This window comes from Leptosomus discolor, chromosome 20 (genome assembly GCF_034619465.1).
Source record: "Leptosomus discolor isolate bLepDis1 chromosome 20, bLepDis1.hap2, whole genome shotgun sequence".
Taxonomy (NCBI): domain Eukaryota; kingdom Metazoa; phylum Chordata; class Aves; order Leptosomiformes; family Leptosomidae; genus Leptosomus; species Leptosomus discolor.
Genome location: NC_141410.1, coordinates 8,993,057 through 9,019,351, shown reverse-complemented (window position 1 = coordinate 9,019,351; position 26,295 = coordinate 8,993,057). Strand labels below are relative to the sequence as shown.

Below are 26,295 nucleotides of genomic sequence, written 5' to 3'. Positions count from 1 at the left end.
AGAACAGCTACAAGTGACCATTGCTATTTTTATGGTTTAAAACCCATGAATCGCACCCAGACTGCGTGTAATTCCCTCACAGTAACGTTTCGCATCCTCCTTAAGGCGCGCGCTCGCTCGCGTGCATGCTCTGAATGCAAGTGCTGGGCCTCCGACATGACCATGACTACAGAACAGGGCTAGAGACTGACAACGGAGGGCAAAATCTTCGCCTTGGTGAATCCTGGGTGGTCTAGGCAGTCGTCACAGGAGTGAAGACTTCCTCCGTAAATCCCCATTCAGGGACAGAAAATACGTAACATTACTAAGAGGAAAAACACTTTGTCCTCTGCCTCACAAAACTGGGCAGATCAATGCTTCTTGAAACTCCGTATTTGTTTATTCAACACATCCACGCTACTCCACGACACTACTATGGAGCTATAAGCCCATTCTTCCACGTGGTATACAATGCTATGAGTAAGAGAATTAAGCTTCAGCATCCTCAGCACAACTTAGAGGTAGGTAAAGCAGCTTATTTTAATGAGAAGAGGATTGAAAGACTTTTCCAGCCTCTCCTCTGAGGACCCCCTCCCTCCCCTCCTGCCCCAAGTTCCCCTCTCATACAAATAGTGAATAAGCAGCACAAAAAGAACTACACACAGGCTTGAGTTTATTAAATTAACTTGCAGCAGACTGAGAGTTAGCTTACATCTCAGCTACCTCTGGAGTCTTTCATTCTCTGTGAAACAGGGAAGACAGAAGTAGTAATAGCAGCACGGTAAATTCATGTTGATGATTCTTCCGTTGAAAAGCAACAGAAAGCACTGAAAGGATTAGGAAAACGAGTGTAACAGAGCCATAACAATCAATAGCTGCAATTGGCAGCGACCAGATGAAATGAATGCAAACATTTACAGGGATCACTGAAACGGGCAATGATCCTTTTGGATCAGCGCTCATAAGGACTTAACAAGCAGAACAAAGGGATGCCAGGGACATTCCAGCTGAAAATTTTATTAGCAAATGACTGGAATTGTGCTTCAGTATTTGATCCTCAACTCATCTCTCTCGGGGAAGAGGTGAACACACCAAGCAGAGCTAGGGCACTGTGCACTGACACTATTCACTTGACATCAGCAAAATAACTGCAAGCCAGTGAGCTCTGGCAAGACAAACGTCACTTCCCTTCCCCCTTCCTTGATCCCAATGCAGACTGGGCAAACCTCATAAAATGCTTACAGACATCCAGCATGGAACAGAGCACATCACCAACACTGCCTGCAACAGCAGAAATCCAGAACAATTCGACTGCAGCACAAACAAGCAACCGGAATGACATTCATTCTTCAGGAGGCAGATCACAATTAAGAAGTCAGAGGACACTGTGTGGTCCTGCCAGCCTTGTTGTTCATTGCAGTGGGATTCTACATGACAGCAAAGGTCTGCAGCTCAAGCCAGGGGTCAAAAGGATCCGCTCCCAACTAAAACAGGCAGCAGAGAGGCACCTGACTCAGTCAGGAGCAGTTTCTTCAACCGTTCTGTATTATTAAGCTGCCAAAGTGATTCCTAGTCACTCCAAGTATTTTATTTTAAGCCCTCGCCACATACACATACACCCCCCCACATTTTAACTGCTTGCTTCCAAGGGAACTTAAGGGACACAGTGTCATCAAAAAAAAAAAGAGTCATATCAAGCCATTAAACATTTAGATTGATCAACAACCACTACCTTAAAGTTTCAAGATTTACTTTTGTATATCCTTGCACTAGGAACATCAACAGAGCTCAAACAAGTTCGGTTTAATGGCTAAATTAAGTCAGCTCACATCAGCTTAAGAACTGCTGTGGCTCTGCAGCTGTTTTCAGCAGTACTGCTTTCTACACTATGCCTATGGATGTTCACCCCACAGAAATCAGGCTTGAAAGGGTTCTCCCCCTTTTTTGTGAAACCAACACGAGTTGAAGAGCTAAACGCCTAGCCGATGCTTACCTACACAATTGAGTGTTGTTCCCTACCCCAGTTTCCCTACCTGAAAAACTGAAATACTTTTGTATCCTTTAATAATAATCAACTAGGTTCAAATACTTCTGTCCAAGGCTCAAAGCTGCTAAGTTAATTACAAAAAACTAGTATTCAGACCAATAAACTCAAATTCAGACTCGCCCTTCACTTTTCTTTCTCCTGAGCAAACTGTAGGACTCCAGGACAGCACAACAGCGGACACATGCCTGTGCTCTCACTAACAGGATGCAGTGTAATTTCTCTCAAGGATACACACAACTCCCACAAATATATTCACTATTAAATGAAAATGGACCAGAAACCCAGCAAAACACACAGTAAATAATCCTTTTTGACTCACCACCTTGTAGCTTCTGTCCCCTCCTGGCTCCCAGGCAAGGCCAGGAGCCCTTGCTGCTGCCAGCTGGCTGTGGTGCCCCACAGGGCGTGCTGCCGTGTGCAGTTTCCCACCCAGGACACCCTTCCTGGCTCCCACCACACCTGAACGCTGTGCATTCAATCTCCAGTTTCTAGCACGGGTCCAGTTTGGAGCGTTTTGCCTCTTCCATGGCATTTTATTATCTCAACGCCCATTCAACACCCTGCTCTACCACCTGCGTCTCTCTCCTTGTAACTCCCTGGTAAGGGTGCCTTCTATTGCCTATACATAAAACCCTACTAAATGAGGAAAAATAACTACTATAAGGGCTAATATGGAATTTTAACTTTTTTTTTTCTTTCAGAATAGTTGCTTCAATAAATTATTAATACACAAACACTGGGCTTTAATACTACCTCTTAACACAGCACTAGTACAAGTCCAGCTTCTTGATGTGGACAAACACGCAGTCAGGACCATTTATTGTTTTCCAGATCTCATTCCTCAGCCCTTGCTCATACAAAGAGCAGCACTGTCAGAGCAGGCCTTGTTTAGCCGCTCAGACGAAAAGCCTAGCAAGGCCCCACTCTCCCTTTTGGAAAGGGCAGTTTCCAAGGCTTGATCTTCTGTGGCTAACACAGAGATAGCTAGAGAGCCCGGTCGCATTGCAAATCCACAGTGCCAAACTACAGCACAGAAGACACAAACTCTTAGTTCCCAGCACTAGCAGTCTTTAAGGTAGAAGGGTGAAAACGTCTCAGCCATTATGTGACAAACTTAACCACCAGAAATTAGACTAAACCCATGAAATTCACCCCCTCAGCCCACCAAAAGGATTCGCAGAATTGGCTGAAGCAAATTGTTTAATATTCCACTGCAAAGCCACAATGTCTCAATGATATTTTGCTTCCCTTTTCCTTGTGCTGTCAGGATTTCTGTTTAGTCTAAATTTTGCAAAATGGCATCACTGGCACAGAGTGGGAGAGAGAGCAGATGATGTTTCTGTGGCTTAAATATCAATAGCAGATAAATGAAGCTATTCTACTGACAAATTACTCTCAACAGAAAAAAAAATAGAAATGGGGCAGCTGCCACTGTTAAAAATCAATCAATCAAGAAAAAAGCCTGCATGAGGTTAAACCATTTCCATGCCCCATACCTCACCTGCTCTCAAAGTATATTTAACTGTATTACATAAACAGAATAAAGCAGGTGATTAATATGCCTTTGCTCAGGGATTAATATCTTGTCATTTCAGCTTCACTGTAGAAGAGCAGGCACACATCCTGAAATACTGGGACACAGAGTGAGGAAATGCTAAAAATAACTAGCCAGGCACTATGCTTAAAGACAGTCCCGTTGAGTGCATTTTATCACCACAGTCAACACTTGTCCTTTACAAATGCCAGGCCATTGATCTGTTTTGCCTAAACCGAATTTTACATGCAAGCTACACTGACTGTGTTCTAGCACTGAGTTGTTACAGTGAGAAGAGAACCTTGGCTTCCCTTTCAAGTGATACTTTCAGTGGTTTATCATGCTGGCTTACCAACTATTCTTTCATTTTGTTAAAGGCTGCAGGCCTAAAAGAAGCACCAGCAAATGTATTAATACCCAATAACAGTAGTTTTGTGCAAACCATTCTGAGAAGCCTGACACCAGCATTCTGGTTTCCTAAAAAATGGCACACAATCTCAGAATAGATCCTAAAGATGGAAGTTATACAGAAGTTATGTACCTTACATTTTCAGGTTCATTACATGCAAGTACCTAATAGCTTCGGTGGACACAAAAGCCAACTGGGCCAGCTGCTGCGTGACACACAAAGGTGGGCTCTGCTTAGCTAAGGAAGAGCACAACAGACAACTGGACGAAATCCTAGATCCTCATTCAGCATTTTGACGGAGGAACACTCTGATTCTTCCGAGACTGTCCATGGCAGAGCCAGAAGCACCAGGTTACACTAATCCCAGTGGAGTGACTCAGTCTCAAGGCCATGCTGCCTTCATACATCACCAGAAGAAGAAAATGCATGACAACAAACAAGAAAATGAAACACACAAGCACCACCACACTTGTCCCTTAGGTGGAAAGGCAGTACCTCTCTTTATGTTTAACAGTCTGCATGTACTGGACTATCATCTGGACTGCAAGGAGGATGCAATAGGAAAAAACTGTCTCCACAGCCCGAGAAGACCAACATCCCATATGCTGCCAAAGAGTAAGATGGTATTCAAAAAACCCTGCAGGTTTATCTTCCATTTTCCTTGTTACAACATTTAAATTTCTTGGGTTTAAGTACAAACATTGGGGACAAGACTCCTCTGTTGTTATACCTGAACGCTGCGAAGTCCTCTGTATTTCTGAGGTTAAACAACCAAAAAGTACTGCCTACTTTCAGACCCAGGACCACCACAACTGAAGGCTCAGACAGAAGACACCTCTCCTTAATTGTGATCACAGATGGGATTCAAAAAACCAGCGCTTCAATATGGCTGAAGTCTCAAGAAATGTACTAATCTGAGAATGTCTTCCAGCTGGTTGTGAAGGCATGCACGAAAAGCTTGTGGCCTTCTAGAGCTATCAGATCAGAACTGAGTTGGCCTTGAACCTTCAATTCCCACTCTACTCAAACTTCAACTCGACTGCGATGACAACAGACACAGAAAAGTGAACTGCTTCAAAACCCAAGCACTCATCCGCATACCCTCAATCCAAACTGGTTTTGTCACCAAGTTCTATGGACCGAAAAGGGATTTTTGTCAGCAATGAGTAACAAAATAAGTTAAACGGAAAGTGACAGTATCAGCCACACGATCGACCGGGAGCAAAGATATAGCACAGTATTTTTAATGAATCAACTCCGTGATAACTAATGGACTAAACCCATAAACTAAACTGGATCACACAGTAGGTCAATATTTGCTTTAAACCATACAAATGCAAACACAACCTTTGGGCAACACCACCAGTAAGCCAAAAATAAACAGCTGTCACAAGCTTCCAACCACAGAAGTTGTAGCATACCACAGTGTACTGGGTTTGGCTAGGACAGAGTTAATTTTCTTCATAGTAGCTTGTATGGTGCGCCGTTTTGGACAGTGTTGATAACATACTGGTGTTTTAGCTATCGCTGAACAGTCCTTACGCAGTATCAAAGCCTTTTCTGTTTCTCACACTGCCCTGCCAGGGAGTAGGCCGATGGTACACAAGAATTTGGGAGGGAACACAGCCAGGCCAGCTGACCCCAACTGACCAAAGGCATATCCAATAAGACATTGTGCTCAGCAATAAAAGCTGGGAGTAACGGTGTTTACTTTCCCAAGCAACTGTTATACCTGATGAAGTCCTGCTTTCTCAATTTCACCCTTCCAGTTCTCCTCCCTACCCCACTGGGGTGGAAGCGAGCAAGCAGCTGTGTGGCACTTCACTGCCCATCAGGCTTAACCCACAACACACAGCAAAGTGGAATATCTTTTACCAGGTCAGAGACGTTCAAAATTCATATTTACAAGCTAACATCAGCCAAGCCCTACAAAAGAACAAGTTCCCTCTACCAGCTTCTACTGAACACAGAAACTTCAGGCTCTAAATTGCTGAGATCAGTGCTCATCTGCCCACTGGAGAATTAAGAGTGATTATGAGTGAAAGTTCACACTGGGCATCTAGTGGATTTCTCTTATTACACCCCACAAGATAATTGCTCATGAGCCCGATGAAATTTCCTTCTGGCTTTTGATGAACTGCGTTCTCTCCAGGAGGGAGAAAAAACAGCTCCAGCCATTTGCTTTAATTGGACCTGACAGTTTGCAGATTGCTGCCTCAAGCCTTGAAAAGCTCAGTAGCTGAGGCTGATGAGAATCCACTTTTTCCTCAATAGCAGATTTCAGAGTTAGATTCACATTGCATTACAGTAAAAACAAACATACCACCCACCCAAAACCACACACAACCACGAGGTGATATTGTTCAAAAAAAGCAATTATTTGCTAAGTTTGAATTAAGGTCTTCTTGCCTTTAGAAAAGGGAATTTTCCCGTAGAAAAAACATATAGGATATTGGTATTTTAAACTTTCCTATACCCTCTATGGAAGATCCCTGTGGCATAAGGAAAACAAACAAAACAAACATTGCACTGAGCAACTCCCTTCCCCTCTTCTGCCAAGTCACCATTGTTTTTCTGGCCATTGGCATTAAGAGGTCAATGGTCAAGCCCCTTGCACTGGCTAGCAGGTCTTTTTGTGCCCATTCAGAACACTGACAAAAGTCAAAATGTTAAAAAAAAAGTCAAACCCAACCCATCCAGGGAAGCCATAAAATCTCCATTACTTCAAGAACCAGCTCTACATGCCTCTCAGGAATGGTTTTGGTGTAGTTTACCATGCCTTGTGAAAAAGGATGGACTAGGTGTCCTCACCAAAATCCCTTCCAGAGCTATTTTCAATCACCTGGAGATAGAGGACCACACAAACATATTCCATCAGTGAGAAATCTGTCTTGGCAACAGATTTCAGCTGTGATCTTACTCAGACATCGCTCTAATATATTTCTTAGGAGCAAGACCATCTGGCCCAGAACTGATGGTGTTGAGCCTTAGGTAAAGCCCAGGTCCGCATCTCTCTCCCACCACCTATCAACTCCTACTTACCATGAAAATCTAGGTTAAATCACTTAAAAGTTCATAATCCTCCAATCTATTTACAACTGCCTTGTCTGTCCACAAAGGCAGTAAGTTTCCCCAGAAGTCATTCAAAATTAGAAGTCTATCATTACTGCAGATGTTAAAAAAAAAATCAAGATGAATTAAGCCTGAAGTCCTGCTGGTAGACACGTGATTGAATAGCAGGTTGGAGAAAACACAGTACTGTGGTTCTGAGATACGGCTGTTCATAGGTGTTTACACTCTGGTACCCTCAGCAGTGGTGATACAATAGGATTACAAATCACCCAAGTTCGGAACACAGCTTCCTCCAACTGTTGTTCCAAATGAAAAGTAGCTACTTCAGACTCCAGTGCAGAGCAAGCTGGAGCATAAAACCCGCTGGATCTCTGACGAGCCTCGAGAGCTCATCCTACCAACTTTCGGATTCCCCTTCAGGCTTTCAGAAGGGTCAACATTGCACTCCCGTCAATTTCCAGCCTGAAACTTGACCTTTCTGTGCTCTAAAAGCAGATCAAAAGGTTTAAGTCTAATCTATCTTGACATGCCTTTGGCTAGAGAGACATCAGCTGCGTAGGAGCAGAATGAATTGAGTAGTTAGCTGTTGCTTTCCTCCCTGGTACTTAACGGAGGTTTGAGGGTCAGCACGTACACCATACACCAATCCACTTACAAGTTTGTACATTTTAGAAGCACAGATGTTATCTTTCAGCTCTGGATAGCCAAGTACTTTAAAGAATGCAAGAACACTTTACAGATGGGAAATGGAGCCACAGTTATATATGGAATTGGTGGCAGAGCCAGGAACAAAGCTCACGAAGCTCCAAGTTCTGTTCTCCACAGACTGGCCCATATTACTCACAGGGGGGTGGGGGGGAAGTATCAACCCATGATCCATCATGCATCCTTGCATTCCTCGGGGTCACATCAAGGAATGCGGATCGAGGTCCAAGATGAAGCCATTTAGTGTCCTACTAACATGCACGGAGCTTCACTGATGCCATTTTCCACACACAGCCAGTCTAAATGCTAGAAGACTTGTTCGATATTCTCAGAGATTTCAAACACCACTGCAGCTCTCATTACAGAGGGAGCAGAAATATTTAAAGCCTCCCAAGAAAAAAAAAAAAGACTTCACTTCCTCATTGTTTGCCTCAGGAGAAAAGAGCATCCAATGATCTCTCGTCAATCAGAGCGTCTAGTGAGAGTGTACTGAAAGTTGCATCGGCCTCCCGCTGAGCACACTGTATTACAACACCCCGGCCCCTCCATTGCTGCCCTTGATAAGCCATGAATCAGAATCCTTGAAAAACAACTAGGAATCTGCTCACAGGACTTTGCATTCTATTCCTGGATCCCTGGAAAACAGCAGCTCAAAATGAAAGGGCATGATCAGTCCTGTCACAAGTGGTACGGTCACATTCAGCATGACCCTGAATTCTGCCAGAGCCCACGAGCAGTTCTGTATCAGAGATGATGAGCAAGGCAAACGGATTTGATGGGAACAGGCAGGCAGGGGCAACACGACCTAGGAGAGCTCAATTGTCAAGTTGGAGAAAGCCTTCAACTTCAGCGAAACCACAGGCAACCAAGGTGGTCTCTGCGAGCGACCAACACTAATGCTACACAAACGCAAGGCAAGAGATGAGCTCGTTTCAGAGAACGGCCGCAGCTCTGAATAGCCCATGGCGGTCATGTGGTGACCTACTTGTTCATCAAGGTAGCTTCGAAAGCCAGGACATACCGCTTTCCAAGTAAAAATGGAAGGAGACAACTGCAACCACCGCACTTGTAGTACCTTCTACAGTTTTTGCAACTCCCAAGACATCTGTGAAAGTTTTTGTGAGAAGAGGCTATGCATTGACTCCCAGTTCTTCCAAACAAATCCAGCAGTGGATTAGTGGCCATTGCAGACCAAAGCAGGAAAATAGTACCCATTCTTTATACACTAATTTGGCACAGGATTTTCAGTCACAGAGCTTCAAACATGCATTCAAAACAAATGTCAAAACATACGAAGCTATACAGTGGTATCATAATAGGCAGAGAATTAAGCCATCCCAAATATCATACAATTATAAAGATTCTTCTTACGTCGGTGACTCAGAGAGGTATGCTGTGCAAAGAGAAAGGGATGGGAAACATTTACCCTTTTGAAGCCTAAAAAAAGAATAAGTATTCAAGAAAACAACCGGTGGCAATGCTGTTCAACAACTAGATAACCCTTTGTTAATATGCTGCAGGCACACTTGCCAGTCCTAAATGAACTCGTGTCCTTCCACCACAGAAACAGGCAAGATCAGTGCGGGAAAACAGGCATAAGGCACTGAAGATACATCAGTGATAGAGCTGGGACTACAAGGCGAGGCCCCTGACACCCAATCTACGGCTCTGTCTGTTGGCCACCTTAAGAACGAACTTCTTGAAGGGAACCACCATCTGCCCAGTGGAAGTTAGCAGCTCCAGACACAAACCTAGGCACCTATAACTCAGAGCAGAAGGCAAAGCTCAAAACAGGGCAAGGACTCTGCAAAGGCTATTGAAGCTTCCTCTTTCTGATTTGTTATCAACATGACACACAACATCATTCCAATCATAACAACGTGGGTTATTTACAGTAACTGCATCCCTTGACAATTCACTTGGTTAAGCACAGAGGAAGGACCTAGAAGGATGAACAACTGCATTGTTCTTCACAGGAAGTAGTTTTAGGAAACCAAGGAGCTGTTGAACGGAGGAGAAACAAGAATGGTATCTCATTTGAGACAAATAAACTCCTCCTATAGGAACAGAGAAGTGCAGAGCATATAACGGGGCTCTTAGCCAAGAGAGAGAAGGTTGAGTAGGAAAGCCAAGCTCAAGTGACCCCCATGAAGGTGAGCCAGAGCTCACTTGTTTTCAAGTGAGGTAGCAATTAGAATTTGTTACATTCAGAAAGTAAGTTCTGGAGCTGAGCGTCTGCAGGCAAACTAGAACAAACATATGTGGTACTTCCAATGCAGCTGTACCATCTTCTCTAGGTTTAAGTTTGGCCCTTGTTTTCATGACTCTCTCAGTTCAGGAAGATTGCAAATATCACAGAAACACCGGAGAGGGAAAAAAAACACATGTGCTTCAGTTCTGAGTCATATTCGGCATACGGCAGATGCTCCAGCAATATAAATTGCCCAGTAGGAATCACTGCCAATGTTTCCGCGCTCAGCTCTCACCTCAGCAAGTAAGGACTTACCTGCAGTACCTGTTTCAGAACAGGAAAACAGGATGTATGTTTACATCCTCCAGGGCAGCCTGCACTCACCACCCAGAAGAAAAGAAATAAAAATGGAGCAGGAGCAAGCAGACATGCCCAACTATGGGCTCAACCCTGGCTAAACGCAGCAGAAAGAACCGCCCGCTTAGAGCGGACCTATTCCCAGCTTAGCGCAAGCAAGAAAAAGGGGAAAAAAAAAAAAAAACAGACACGTACCTGACAGAGCCGAGCGAGAACCAAATTCAGACAACCCTTCGGAGAGCCACTGTCCTTAGCCAAGGGCTGCGTTTGCTTCCTTCCCTCGCTCATTCTCGGCGCAGGAGCCCCAGCAGCAGACCCACTCCAGTGGCCTACGGAGAGAGAGCAACACACGAGGAGCAGCTCAGGTGGGCACCATCGCTGCAGCCAGCGGCCACCCCCTCCCTTCCCACTCAAGACCTCCGCCGTACGAGACACCAGCCCAGCACCGGCCCCGGGACCCGCCGCGCCACAGGCGGGCTCACGCCCGGCCGCAGCCTCCCCCCAGCGGAGGCACCTCCCCACCGCCACCAGCACCGCGGCCGTCCTCCCCCCCCTCCTTCCCGCCCCCGGGAACCGGCCCGCCCCAGGCCCTGCCCGGCAGCGGCACCCACAGACCCCTCCACCCCCGGGGCGTCCGGAGGCCCCGGGGGCAACCCCAGCGCCGCCCAGGCCTCGCACCCACAGCGGCGGCACCGCGCTGAGGCAGCCCTCCCCGCCGCCACGCTGCCCCCCCACCCCGGGCCCTGTTCGCTCCAGGGTGCCCCCTCTTACCCCCGGGGAAGCGGCCGCGGAGCCGGGCCCCGCGGGTGCTGCAGCGGCGCCGCTCGACCCCCCGCTCCCCCGGGGCCGCCCGCGCGCCCCGCCCAGGCCTCTCCCGGTGACAGCCGGCGGGGCATGCTGGGAGAGGTAGTCCTCTGCCCGCCCCGCTCGCCCCCGCCGACTACAAGCCGCCGCGGGGCCTCCGGGAGCGGGCGGTGAGGCGGCGCCGGCTGGCGGCGGGATCCCTCCGCCGCAGCTCCGGGGCAAGGCCCGGGGTAGGCCGCGAAGCCTCCTGCCCTCCCGGCAAACGCGCCGCTGGCCCTTGGGGCGGGACGGGGTGGCGGGGCCGAGGGCTGCGCGGGGTGTTCCGGGTTCGCCTGGCGCCTTTGGGGTGTCGAGGATCATATAAATATTTGGGGTCGTCGCCTGTTTTCCCCTGCGCGGGCAAAACGGTCATTTGAAACCCACAGGAGGAGCTGGTTGTGAAAGGATGCAGGATCCACGCCAGGATGCTCTTTTTTAAATGTTTGAGCATTCAATTTTTGGGGTGGTTTTAGGAGAATTTAGTCCACTGTAAGGGACACTTGGGGATGTGGTTGTCTACATTTAGACCCTAGCAGAGGCTAAATTATACCAGTTATTCTATCACCCCATAACACCCACCACCACCCCCCCCAGCTGAGAAGGGGAATCAGGGAAAAGGAGAGGAGATTCAAAGGTTGCAAAGACAGATTTAATGAAACAGCAAAACAAATAAAGTAGACAAAGTTATACTCAGCCTAGACCGTCTGGCCATCACAGTCCTCAGGAGCAGGAGAAACCCCAGCAGGAACTCCCCCAGGTGCTCCCTTTCCTCAGCAAACCTCCCCCCTTTATAAGGACCATGACATTACGGGATGGGCTACACCTGTAGCTCGCTCAGGTCAGCTGCCCTGGCTGACTGGAAGCTGCTAACGGCCTGCCCAGCATGGCTGGGCTGGGATTCCGTCCCAGCCAAACCAGACAGCAGTGTAACTCCTCGCAAGGTGCCGCGCGTCTTTGCTCGGCAGGTAGCCAGGAGGGCTCTGAAAGCCTCTACCTGCTGTCGACCGGACAGCCCTCTGCCGGGGATGTCTTTTTTGCAAGATCACAGCTCAGGTATTGCCTGCTTGAGTGCCACCATGTGTGAATCGGAGCACGAGAATCAAAAAGCATAATGTGTGACTACTTTTATAGTGACTTTCTCTTCAAAGAGGCAGAGGCAACTTACGAGTTTGTATCATCTCTCTGCCGGTGACACTGATGACGCTGTTCCTGTGGATCTCTTGTGTCTGGGGTAGGACACACTCTACTGACTTTACCCTCGCTGAGGTCAGAGACACCTTGTAAACGCCGTTCAGGCTTGCCTGTCCCATTCTGTCGCTCAGTGGCACAACAAGCATGGCTCTGTGGAAGCTAATGGATTGGAATTCTGTTTCACGTTTAGTCTTTGCTAATGCAGGCTGGCATAGCAGAACAAGGATCAAAAGAGTAGCCTGCATTGATAGCAAAGAACAGCGTTCACAGCAGTAAAATTGAGCAATACGTTTGTGCCGAACCCAGAAGACCTGCAACGTGATAAGACCACAGCACAGAACTCGCCAGTGTAAGTCCCTGTGCTCACAACAGGAATATGTCAGCGAGGTCACAAAAAAAAAAATCATATGTGCCATTGCTTTTCCCACTAGCCCACCGGGAATACCCTCTAGAGCCCTAAAACTCAAGAGGAGGAAAGAAAGACACCAGGCAGCAGAGTTGCCTAGGGCTTATGAAGACTGAAGAGAGCCAAATTCTGAGACAAAGAGCACCACAGCATAGTAGCAGTTACCATAACTTTTATGCCTACAGGGTACAAAGGGCCTGTCCAAAACCAACCTTGTCGTTGCCATTTGATAAAAGCTGAAGAGGAGGACTCAGTGTCCCTTGTCCTCTGTGTTGCGTAAAAGCGTTGTTTTTTAAACACACATTGGGGTGATTGTGAAAATAAGCGAATTGAATCTGAGTTGGTGCTGGCCAGAACTGCAGCACGTTTTACCCTTTGGCCAGAAGATGGAGAATGAGTACTGTTAAGTATTTGGGAATGCGGTGAGCGGATCTAAACATGCACTAATGCTCCCTCCCTCCGCTTGCTTTTTGCCAGGCAGATGTAGATGTTGGTATAAACGCAGAAATACATTAAAGACAGGTCAGTACAGCCAACGTCAATTGTCTGAAAAGATCCATCCGCATTTAGAGCAGCTTCTTTTGTGCTCGCTCGATAAATACCAGCATAGCTTAGGCTTTACTTTGGGCAGTGCTTGTTGCAAACCTGTGAACTTGCATGCCCAGACTCTAAGTTATATCAGGCTTTTTTTTTTTTCAGCTAATCTTTCTTTTTTTAAAAAAAAAACCCAAACCAAAATTGGAAAACTGTCTGTGAAGTCACCTTCTCAAGCACAACATCATACAGCATCAGCAGCTTACTGCATGGCCAAGATAAAAATGTTATCGTGATTATTTTGATGAGATTTTGCCTTTGGAGATGGTATTTTGATTGTGCTAAACACCAAAGACACTGCAAAGGGCACACCTCTCTGGTGTGTGAAAAAGTGTGAGCTCCAGCGAATCTTTTCTAGTGGGGCAACATTTGTGAAAAGAAACGAGCCAGCCTGCCACGTACAGCCCAGAGGCAGTCAGCAGGAGATAAGGAGTTTTCCTTTTGAGGTTTCCAACTTCAAGACAGGTGTAGGAAGTGCTGTATCTGAGAGAAGGAAGGACTTGAGAGAACAAGGTAACTGTCCTTGTGCTCAAGGCTGATACTGAGAAGAAAGAAATAACCCGGTTTGTGTGCTCAGAGGGTCGGCCAAAAAGTAATGGGTCAAAATGCAGCGACGAAAACTCAGGTTGGATGTTAGGGAAAACTTCCTAAGGCTGATGAAATGCTGCAGAAGAGTGGCAAGGGGCCGTGAAATCTCTGCCTGAGCAGGGATTAGGAACTGGTTAGGCAAACACAGGGTAGAACTGATGCTGTCTGGTGCAGGGCATGGTTTGGAGGGCCTCTGGAGACCTCTTCTGCCCCCGTGTTGCTAGGATTCTTCGATCCTACATTTCTACAACGTGCATCCTCTGGCATCTAGTAAACTGGAGCTCGTCTCGGTCTCTTGCTCAGTGAGGTCACTACAACGCTTACTGCAGCGGGCTGGAGTGGCATAGCTCTGGCTGTGGGTGAGGAACCCTTACACCGCCCTATCCGGGTTTTCCAAATACATGACTCGGAATCTTCCTTTGCCCACTGGATGCCGCTGTTACACGGAAATATTCACGGGCTGTTTCTGTAGGCTTCTGCTCTGGGCATCTTCTCTAGCAGACGTGGAAGGCCACTTCAGGGTCAGCCAAGCTATATGGATTTAGCCCAATTAACCAGCCTTTTTTTTTTTTTTTTACAAAGGAAGTCTCCGTAGCATTTTGCAGCTTACTGACACGGCACATGTGAGCCTTGGGCCAGGCAGGTAGGTGCCTATATGGTGGCAACACCAGCAGCAGAAATCTAGTGATGTTCTTCGAAGGTGATTGAACAGCACATGGGGAAAAAAATATTGGCTGCTGAGGGGAGAACAGGTTGTCCAAAATGTATCTTCAGGTCGTACATAGGTGGACATTTTCCCCAAAAACTGTGTCCTGCGGTGCCCATTTTTCATGCTTGACACAGGAATTTGTATGTGGAACGGCTGGTTCAGAGACTTCTCTCCTGAAAAGCAAAGCCTGGGAACGGCAGCTTTCCCTGGCTCACGCGTTGCAAATGTGCGCTGATGTTACGATTACACCTTGTGGCACGGCCTTCAGAGGCAATGACCTGGATAGAACAGAAAGGATATGTGTGGCTTCTACTTTTTAGAGAAAACTGAGCAGTATTTCTAGCTCAGCTGAGTCTCAGAACAAGCCAGAAAGTGACCTACATCCAATACCCAGCTTTGGGAATTAACTTTGAGGAAGTTCAGCTCCACATCTAGGTCTCTCCTCTGAAACAAATGGAACCTCAGCCTAATAGAATCCAAACCCAAGGGGGATTCCTCTTTATTCATTTCCAACAATTTTTAGCACTGAAAAACAACTATCCTGATTTTTTAATCCACGTTTCTTACCGGAAAAAAATATGGCTCCAAGTTAATGCAAACCTTAGGCTTTGAATCCTTCAGATTCTCACAACTGAACTGTTTCCTGATACCTTGAGCCTTTCAGGAGCTGGTCTAAACAACAGGAGATTTAGAATAAGCCAGGAGTGGTGGCAAAGCTACTATGACAATTATATAACAGATATATGTGTTAAAAGGCTTGTGTCTATCTGGGGAAATCTTCTGTATCCAATTAACATAAAAGCAAATCAGGTAACTGAGAAATAATAAGCAAAGCGTGGGTCCGGCACCTACAGTGGTGTAAATCTGATAACTTCTGAGGTCGGTGGCGTTTTTCCTCTGAGCCATCTTACGTGTGTTTGCACAGTCTACTGAGTCACTTAGCTGACAATCCTTTGCCATCTTTCTTTTTGCAGCCCAGTCAGTGTGATAAAAAGTACTAGCGACAGCTTGGATCTTCATACATCAATTTGAAATCTCAGGGGGAACTTTAAAACACTTGCTAACACGTTTCTGCGAAGCATATGCTGAGTGGAGCCTGCCATCAGTAAGGCAAATGGCAAATAAATATCCTGGTGTCGTGTATTCAGCCTGGGGGCTGCAACTGCGTAATCGTGCTGCCAGTGCTGCCCAGAGAAGGACTGTTCTCTGCTTCTGAATTTCATCCAGTTCCCTGGAGTCCTGCGACAAGCAGCCTCTGTCTCAGTTTCATCTGTAAAATCAGATGAGCAGGATCTACCCTCTTACCCCATACACTTCACCGCACCGGCTTTGCACCAGGATCTGATCCCACTTACACCACTACGGATGACAGTGTAAGAAGCGGTGCACTGGGTCACAGAGCTCCCACCGGAGAGGTAGCAGCAATGTCAGCAAACAAGCCAGAATGCTGTGTAACCCTCCAGAAATCCTGGATAGACATGTGTAGCTTAGTGTAGACATGGTCAGACCGCTCATCCTGGGCTGCATGCTCTGTTTCTTCTGAGCATGGGTGTCTGAGAAGCCAGCGGCACTAGCGTGCGTTCAGTGCTAGAGCACAGGGCAGCAGGCTTGATAGTCCTTCAGCGTCACTCGTTCAACGAAGTAAGCCAGCTGAGCTGGTATGCCTTGCACCAGCTGGTTTACACCCCAACTCTGGGATCCAGTCTCCTTTCCCATCGCCGTGCAGGGAGAAACCATGCAACAGTCTTAATAATTGAACGTCTCTTGTTTGATGGTGTTATCACACATACAAATTCTTTTTTCCTTCTTTTCTCCTCCAATGTAGTCTAGCCTTCTTTCAGATTTCAGCTATTACAGAGACACACATCTTAATGCAACGGCTGTCTGCACAGGCAACAAGCACTTTACTGCCCTGTGTGACTCAAATAGCTAATGGATCAGGAAAGTATTAGCAACCATTTACTTTTAATTCTTTTTTCTGAGCAGCCAGGGCTGTGATCAGCAGGGAGATACATGGCACTGCACAATGCGGTGTTGGCTGAGCTTTAGAAACCACATCTGGAGACTTGATGCCAAAGCGCCCTGTAAAGGGTCTGCAAATGCTGGTGCTGACTAGGAACGAAGGCCAAGCAATTCTGTCCAATGTGTGGTGCACGAGTCAAGTCTTACTGTTTGCAGCAGTTGGCTTGGATAGTCATGATTCGTTAGGTGGTGGAGGCACTTGTTAATCCTTGCACGATTTGTTGTAGGAGGCTTTACCAGGATTTAGTATATTGGAGAGCCAGGGCAGACTAATCCCCAAAACTACAGCAACTCTCATGCTGTTACCTGCAGTTGTTCTTTGTTTGGAAACTGCTAGAGCTTTAGTTCTTGAACCTGAAATAACGCTGAGGCCTTACTGCAGCAGGCACTGACCAGACACGGTAGCCCAAGAAGCTCAGTGTGGGGAAAAAAAAAAAAAAAAAAAAAAAAAGAGAAGAGCCTGAAAAGAGGGGAAGTGACTTTTTGAGAACTGCTGAGTAAGTCAGCCACCCAGAATGATCACGTCTTGACAAAGCACGTCCTCTCCACTCCCCACGTTCAAGCAGCAACGTTGTCTTGGCAATTTCAGAGTTAACGTTGGTGGTATTGCCTGGCCAGTTCGAGCAGCAGCAAAATACACTTGCTGGGTAGCTGGTGACTACTGTCACGCTTTCCTAAAAAAGGTGCTATATACCAAGAAGAGTAAGAGTAGTTGTACCAGGCAGGTGACAGACCAGAGACATCTCCCTCTGTCAGGGGTCAGTATCAGCCCCTGTGGCGCCCTCATTGCAAAATTCCCCTGACTGCACTCCTCTGGAGAGGACACAGGCTGGGTGGCCTCGTTGCTTTCGTGGAAACAGCTGTGGTTAGTCTCCACAATGCTCCAGCTTCTGGCCAGCCAACAAAAACCTGTCTGCCAGCTGTGCTGCAGCGATGCCATCTGGAGACGCGGGACCTGAAGCTGGCCCTACAGAAGTCATGTGCAAGTGTTTGAGAGCACCAGTGCTGCCTGCTTGGAAACTTTCTAGACGGGGGTTCTCCAGAGCCCCTGTGGATTCTGTAGTGCGGTGATACAAGTTCCCGTGACCTGAGCGCTGGATGCTCACCCTCAGCAGTGGCCAGTTCCCTGCTCTTCAGGACTCAGCCTTTATCTGCGAGCGCTAATCGCCTGTGCCAGCAGTTCTGCTGTTTGAAGTCTATCTGAAGTCCTCTCTCCCTGCTGTGGCTGCTCTAGACAGTATCTAAGACAGGCTCCCTCCAACGCCAAGCATCACTGAAAATTAAAGAAGTCTGGATGAATCTGTCTCGTCCGGTCTTCTGGCCTTTGCTAAGTGTCCAAGTAGTGCCAGGTGGAAGACTAGTGGAGATCTGGGGTGGCCGTGCCTAAAGCCCAGGGCTGAGTGGAGGAGTCCAATAGGGAAACTCTTAATGAATTGCTAAATAGTTCTTCCCCTCCGCTCTTTCCCACCCACTTCTGCAGAAGCACATCTAGAGGCATGACGAAAAGCTGGATGAAAAAAAAAAAATCAGGCAAATTGCCATTCAATTATTTCATCTATTTCTAATTTTAGGGCTAGAGAATTTCAAAATCAGATATGTCTTCTCAGCCTTCCCTCCTTAATATGGTTTATTTATTGTGCCGGATGAATACAGTATGCGGAATTCTGCAAGGGAAGTCTGTCTATGCTGCTATAATTAGCTAGCAATGGTGACAGCAGGCATCTTGGCTTCTTTATTATTTTAAAATTCTCAGCACTGTATTATGGGATGAATTTCTACCACATCAGAATGCTAATGCTTGGGAAAGCCTGTGAGTGCAGCATCCTGCTGCATTGATGTAGCCTTCAAAATCCCACAGTGATCCCAAGTGTGACTGCAGCAAAATCAGTGGGATTACGCCAGTGATGAGTCTCATCCTAGCCACAAAGTAGGGAAAGAAACCAATCCTCTTTTTTTCTGCTGCTGCGATTATTTAAGCAATGTACCTGAGGTCAAGTGCTGTGTGGCTGTAAATGAATTAGTGTCTGGCATTGTACCTCCCTGCACCAAGGGGGAATTAGGTCCTTATGCCTCTCTGGCTGTGCTTAGTATACTGTATACACCATCTTTTTATGAAATCGTTCCCTTGCTGTAAACGTTGCCAAATCCTGTCTTAAAACTGTTGATTTTTAAAAGTAAACATGCACAAAGCAACCCAACCCCTAAGGCAGGGAGCCCCTTCCAAGTTCAGGTTTACAGCAAACATTGGCTCACGCAGCAGCCGAAAACCCAGGCAATGAAATCCTAGTGCCACTGCAGACACTGGGAGATTCATCAGAAGGGACATTACGTCTTTGGTATAGGACCATCTGAGTTTTCTAGGCTGTTGAAGGGGGAAGGCACTGTAGTGCTGAACATTTGCACTCCCCTCTTTCCCCTACCAGAAGGGTCCACTCCTGACTGCCCTCGTGGGGCATCTGGTGCCCAGGGAGGAGATTCGATGGGCTGCCATTCACTTACAGGTATCACTCTCTCCTATCCCTGTGCCAGGTATGAAGTCTGGTGGGAGCAAACTGCAACAAGGAGTGGGAGATAGCGCAGTGTGCCTTTGTGCTGAATTGGAGGTAGGGAGGACATGCTGCAGAGCAGGCAAATCAACGGGAGGCAGGGAAAGAGGGGAGTAACTGGCAAGGTTTCAGAGATAAAAAGCTGGAGTAACAGCATCATCGTCCTCAGCATGTTTGACAGTGCAGTGTAGAACTAAGTCTAACAGGCAGCACGCTAACCATCAACAAGTCCCTCATCATCTGGAGAGAGGGGCTCGGATTAGTTTGCCCTAAAGGGGCTTTTTTTCTTGTCTAAATCATATAAACAGGGCCAGGAGAGTCACTTTCCATGAGGCTTGTTATTTAGTCTTATGTAAGAAACAGAGTTTATGTGACTGTAATTGCTCCTTGAGGTTGAGTTTGCAGGCAGTGCTGGCTAGAACATGCATTTTTGTGCAAGAGCTGAGTGCCTGCATGCCAAATTGGCTGTTTGTGTGTACAGCCACAGGATCCGTGAGAGTAACAGGCACTTCTGCAGATTTTATCTCCAAATATGGCCTCTGGTATGTGTGCAGGGAGGGAAATGAACAATGGTACTTTAAGACTTCTGGGCTGGTCAGGCATGTAGAGCTGGAAATACAGGCAGGTAACAAGTTTTTGTATTTAGAGGTCTTTCTGTAATTAGCTTAGTGTCAATTTGATTGGTGGCCATGGAGAGAATTTTTGACAGGTTAATATAGAACAAGACCTGATTTCCATTTTTATAGCTCCATGTTGTTCTCCCCGTTGAATTCTTACTATTAAACATATCCATTCTATACCAGCTGGAGACGTATACCTGGAAGGAGGCTGCTGAAGACAACCACCTAAGAAGGATTCCCAGATGGTCAGGTTGAGTGGTAGGTGACATCCTCTTGTCCTGCAAAGAGATGGGGACCTAAGAATCAACAAAGCATCTCTCTGGCAAAACCATTTAGACCGTTATCTCTGTGCAGGAAAAGTGGGACACCGAATGAAATTTGAAAAAACCAAATACGTGATTCAGGAAAGTCTATTTAAAATCCACAATGATTAAGCAATTTAGAAAATCTCACCCTAAATGCATATCCTATCTGCTGATGGCCACGGTTAAGAGACAATGGCAAAGCAGAGATGACTTAAACTCTTGGCTTGTCAGGGTATTAAAAAACAGATTGAAATCTCTCTGGCTGATATCCAACATGCAGGGACGCCAGCTTAAGTTGCTCATAAGTGATCTTTCCAGCTTGATGCTCAAAATGTATCAGGGACATCTGGATAGCATTAAATCAAACCTAAAATAAAACAAAAAAAGCCCCGTGTCCAAGTGATGAGGCTGGGTGATTCCAAGAGAATGCTTGTGCAGGCATGAAGGAAAAACACTGGAGTGACATTATGAAGTAGAAGAATTCACATCTCTCTGCCCTCTGAAGACGCTGGAAAATCCCGGAGGAGGAACTGGAGGTCTGCGTGTAGACCTGCTGCTGAGTGTGCTGTGTTAGCTCCATGCTCCTGTCTTGGCTAAGCCTAATGAATCATATGGGAATATAATTAAAAACTCCTTTCTATATTTCCTAGAAATTACCCCACAAGAGTACAGTGACGAATGGCACGTCACACACAGCAAAGAAAATGTCCGTACCTACAGAATCCTGACTCCCGACGGTGTGAGAAACTATTGCACAATCCAGAACTGTGTGGCTGATTCTGAAATATATACTGCAAGGTAAGCCCAGGGAGCAATGTTTTGTTGCAGTTTGTAGAACAGTGCCTCGCTGGGTTACTTCGTGAAAAGGAAAAAGTAAACCCCAGCGTCAGGAGGATTGCAAAATGCTGTGCTACCTTGGTCATGCTAATGTCTAGAGTCCTTCACCAGGCTGTGTTACATCATGTGAATATGAACACAGCGAGACTGAAAGTCTGCTTTACAGATGCTGTTCATCGATGGTGAACACTGGACTTTATAAAACTCGGTGGTCATGTAGGAAGAAAAGTTGTTGTGCTAGTACCAGTATTCTCTCTCTCTGTGGGACCATTTCTCTCTAGCTAGAAGGGACCCCATGTGGAATAGAAGGAAACTGAAATCCTGGAGACAAATTCATTTGGTTTTGAGATGAGGAAGGCTCGTACCTGTGGCTGAGCCCAGCAAGCTCTGATTAGTCCTGCCAAGCTCTTCTCCCGCTGCTCAACAAGAGTACCCCCTCCTCTCCCCACTGCCTCGCCTTCCCACTGCCAACTCCCTCATGGGCGAGCAGGGCTTCACTCGCTGGCTTCACTCCAGTTCAGTCGTCTTTTCCCACTAATGCTTCTTTGGAATGGACAGTTAAGGCTTCATCCATGTTAGCCGCGTGCCAAGGCTTCTCCTGGCGTCTCTGCTTGTAGCCTGATGCAGCAACAAAAGAAGAACACAGTGAAAGAAGAGGAGCCCGTACCACCACGGACTTGGTCATCTGATGCTCCAGGGCTGAGCAGAGCGTGGAGTTGGAACCCCCAGGTCCTTCAGTTCATGAGTGGAGGCTCCCAAGGCCTGGGGGACAGGCTAGTTACACCCTCAGCTGAGTCCCAAAGGCACGAAGCTGTGAAGGCTTGGGCCAGACACAGCAGCCCTGGGAGAGTTCAGGAATACAAGGTGTCTTTGTCCTATAGGGGGAAAGGGGGGGCTGGTGCTGGAACCCCACTGAGAGAGGCAGTAGCGGCAAGTTTGACAGCAGCTAAACAAACCAAAAAAAAAAAGCCCTTTGCTAGTTTGCTATTGTTTCCTGGCAAAACTGCATTTTTATTACCTTTGGGAGTTGGAATGTTCCCTGGCTCTAATAAAAATGTCTGTACCTTGGTAAGGCAGTAAAGACTTTGTGCATATTTAAAGGGCACTATCTGCCTTTTCGACGGCTTCGTGTGTGCTGCAGACACTGAAAACAAGCAGGCAATGGAGTCACGGGGCTCTAATTGTACTGTGAAGTGTTTTCTGTGGAGAATATGCTCTTCGCCCTTCTTGGGGTTTTTGTCCCTTTGAAACCAATTCCCGTTGGTTTTGATCAAAAAGGAACCCAAGTGACAGACTGGTTCAGAACAGCTTCATCTCACGCAAGGCAAGGTATCATCTTTGCAGGAAGATTGCCAGTCCAAACTGTGAAAGATGAGGTGGAATTAAAAAGAAAATGTGCTTTATTTTTCCAGAGGAATTAAGATGCAATACTTCACATTGTGGAGCTTTTTTGTCACTGTAAGAGCTTGGAATACAGATTGTTTTTTGAAAGAATAATGAGTTTCTCTCACAATGCTTTGACTGTGGGAGCTGGTTTTTTAAGAGAAGTACCAAGTAACGTACCAAAATACCCAGATATCCACCCCTTTCTGCTGGAATTTGGATGGGTGCTTCTCAATAGGAATAGATGAATCTGGGTTGTCTAGGAGTGGTCTCACAAGAAGTTGTCGAGTGGTGTCTGCCGTTATGGTTAGTCTCGCACATGTATCATCGATTTGGGATCTCAGCTGCACGGAGGACAGCTTCCTTCCAGCCTGGATCCTGTGCTAAAGTCAAAATAGTCAGGGTGGATTTCAATGAGGTGGCTTCAAAATTATCTGAGCTCCCTGAATGCGTTTTGGAGCTTCTCTGGCAGCGCTGGTACAAGATGCTTCTCTGGCCTTTCTACTGGCCAGCTATGCTCTTACTGAAGGACTGGGAACACTGCTGAACACTAAACTGAGGTAAGGCATGATTCTTTAGGGCCTCAAGGAGGTAGCTTATCCGCTCTGTATCTTGATTGTCCTACACTTAAAATATGTTCTGTGAACTTGAAGTTGTCAACAGTCTTTATAGGTGGATATTGGCTTTCTACTGGTGTCAGACTGCTAGCTGCATTGACACATCTTCGAGTAGCTGTGGAGGTAAGCACAGATCTCCTTGAGCTCCACTTTCTGCGAAATACTCTTCTAGATGACGAGTTCGACCTTAGAACCTTGTACCTCAAAAGTCAGGGTTTGTGCTCATTATGTTCCCCCCATTCACATTCTCTTATATGATGGCCATGCCCATAGTTTGCTCAGCGCTTGTCCCTGAGGTCTGCCAACGCTGTGAGAGCGTCAAGATCTCCTGAGGTCTCCTATGCTTACTTTTAGGCGTGTCACAGCAGTGAGATGACTCAAAGTACATACGTAGGCTTGGGGAAGATAACCGAGATGGCTGAGCCAACGTGCTGTTCTAAGACAAAAAATAATTTCAACGATGCATTCTGAAAAATGGTCCCGTTGGCTCCCTGGGGCACCCTCTAACCGATGGTAATTAGAAGCTGTCACTTCTTGTTAGGGGAAGGACGGAATGGTTCGGCTTTCCCACCCCTTAACCTTGGAGAGACTGAGACGAGAGCTGCCCCTGGGGATTGTTTCATTTAGGGCACTTTCACTCCTGCAAGAAATTAATTGGGAATTTCTGTGTGTGGTAGGGCAGGCACCTCCAGCAGGTGCATGACATGCAGACACTGCTAACGCTGTAAATTCATGCATATACATGCACAGATGCACACTTCGGAAAACTCTGGTTTTTAAACATTTAAAACTCTGGTTTTTAAACATTCGTGCCTGTCATTTCTCATACAGCAGACTCCTGCCTCAAGCTCCTCTCCTGCTCAGCCTATACCCTCCAACATTCCTGCACTGGTTCCTAGAGTGGGTCTCCCTGGAAGGCACTTGCAAGACCCGTAAAGGCCATAGGGCTGCAGTGTCCTGCTTAGCCAGTTTCAGTGGGTTGTGGATGCTGCCAGTTTGATAAGCAGGTTTTCAAAAACCTGTCGTGAAACTGCAACCCGTAAACAATAAAGCCGCCCCTCTGTCTCCTACTAGCACATTCCTTACATGCATCTTTTTCAGACACTTGGTTTCTTGACAGCATTTACATGACCTGGCTGAAAACACTCCCACAGACGATTAGATGCCTGCTATGAAATCCAAAGCTCTGATTAAAAGGATGGAACTTTCCAGGACTGCAATATTTGCACAGATGGTTGATACTCATGGCTTGCTCTACAGGGGAATAAGTGGCATTTTCCTCACAAGTACATACAGTCTGAGCTTTCCCATGGGAATTGCTTGTTTTGTTCAGATTATTATTTTAAAGCTATCATCAGATGTGATCACCCATTGGATTAGAGGAAGCAAAAGGAGATGATCAGATAATCCCTGAGGCACAAAGCGTTTTGAGTTGGATTTGAAGAGAGCTGTCACCTATGGTCAATTTGTTGAGCTCAGGGTGCTTCTCTCCTCCTCTGTACCTGCCCGAAAATACTCACGCCTAGCGGCTGTAGGCCTTTAGAGACATGCGATGTTGTAGTAATTTGCTCAAGGAAGTACCCTCTGGGCCGGCTGATGTGACAACCCCTTTTCAGAAAAAAAATGCATTGCTAAAGGAGAAAAGGGCAGCAGTGAATAGCAGGTAAATGTCCAAACCAGGCCTTGCGAAATCATCAAGGCGGCCCCTTCTCATGCGGCGCATAGAAATCTTTGGCAAAGGGAACTTCTTTTCTACCCCAGTCAGATGAGCATAAAGATCGAGTCGGACTGTGATATTAAACACAAATTAGGCACAATAAAAATGAACTCTCTGCAGATGGGGGCTTGTGCCATGGGTCTTGGAACAGAGACTTCAGTTATGGGGGAATATTCCCTAGAATAAGGAATTTCAATCTCATTGCTGTTATTTTCCCATCTTTGCTCTGATTTTGGCTGTTTATTATGAGTGCTCTACAGAGATACCCTGAGCTCCTTGGAGTCCTGCAGTTGTTTAGCTTTTCCTGAAACCTGGAAAACACCTTATAAGAGTAGCTAAAGCTGTGGGCCCTTATATTGTTTTGATGTGGAAGAACGGGACCAAAGTGGAGGGTTTTATCACTGACTGCAGGGGAAGTGGGGTCAGCTCCCAGCTCACTGGGATTTCACTAGCAGGCCACATAACATAAATACTGGCAAAGCACAAGCAAGAATCAAACTCTTTGTTGGGGCTTTACTATTCATCTGGCCCTAGACCTGGTGCAGAAATATGGAGCTAAATCTATAACTGGATTTATTACAGCATAGAAAAGCAAAGTGCTAGATCACAGAAACTCTGTCAATCAAATCTTTCTTGATAGACGTTCCTTAATTCAGGATTTTAACCTTTTCCGGAGTCCTTTCTGTCAAAACCTCACAAATTCCCAGTGTTTCTCCGCAAGAACCAGCACATGAGGAAGTAATTAATGAGAGCAGGAGGGGGGGGAAAAAAAAAAAAAAAAAGAATGTGCTGAATAGAGGCAAAACTGAGACTCAAATCCCTCATCCCACAGGCTGCCTTCTCAGTCCTCAAGATGCAAACAAAAGACATTCCAGCTCCTGACAAACAGCCTGAAGAGATGCTAAATCATTCAACAACCCCCCAGGACATTTATGTAAAGCAACAGTTGGTCAGTAAGGCTGCCTGATGCACACCATCTATGGAGTGTAGGTGGGGTGTCTCTTGAACTGAGGCGAGGTGAATCAGCAACAAGATTATCCCTGGCCCTACATGCAGATATCCATGGCAGACATAGGCTGCATGAAGCATCATGTTAGTGCTGTTAATGTTTTCAGAAGGAGCTGAGCAGTAAGTCTGGAATAATCAGTTAATTCATTAAGGAAAGTATATAATGTTTTCTGGAAGCTGTACTCAGAGCAAGGGCTGTTAGCCAAATCACCCGATTTCCAGTAGGCTGAGTCTCACCCTTGTTCTGGCAGACACCTCAAACAACATCCAAATCCACTTAAAATGCTTGGGGGGAAAACAAAAAAACCCAAACACCAAACAAAACAACCAAAAAACCCCACTGTAAAAACTTAGTTACTTTGGATAAGGACCTTACAGGAATGCTGCGCCTCAGTTTTCCCGTCTGCAAATTAGAGAGACAGGAATGCCATTCCACTATTTCCCAGTAGTACTGTAAAGCTCATTTGATTAACATTTATAAAACCATGCATGATTCTTGGAGGGGAATCGCTGCTGAAGAATTAATTGTTGTGATTGTTGCTTATTCCCCGGATGCCTGAAATATGGAACTTGGCAGAGTTCTGGAGGAAGCATCCTTGTGAGCTCAAATAAGAG

General features: G+C 46.4%; 1 protein-coding gene across 2 annotated transcripts in view; it reads right to left on the bottom strand.

Annotated features, from left to right (window-relative positions):
- Positions 1-11,097, bottom strand: part of MIB2 (MIB E3 ubiquitin protein ligase 2) — a 48,917-nt gene extending 37,820 nt beyond the window's left edge. For both annotated transcript variants that reach the window (XM_086475997.1, XM_086475998.1), the window contains exons 1-2: positions 11,066-11,097; positions 10,490-10,623 (exon numbers count right to left, since the gene is read on the bottom strand). The gene's annotated coding sequence lies outside the window, so the exon portion shown is untranslated. The remainder of the gene's footprint in view (positions 1-10,489; positions 10,624-11,065) is intronic.
- Between the last annotated feature and the right edge of the window lie 15,198 nt (positions 11,098-26,295).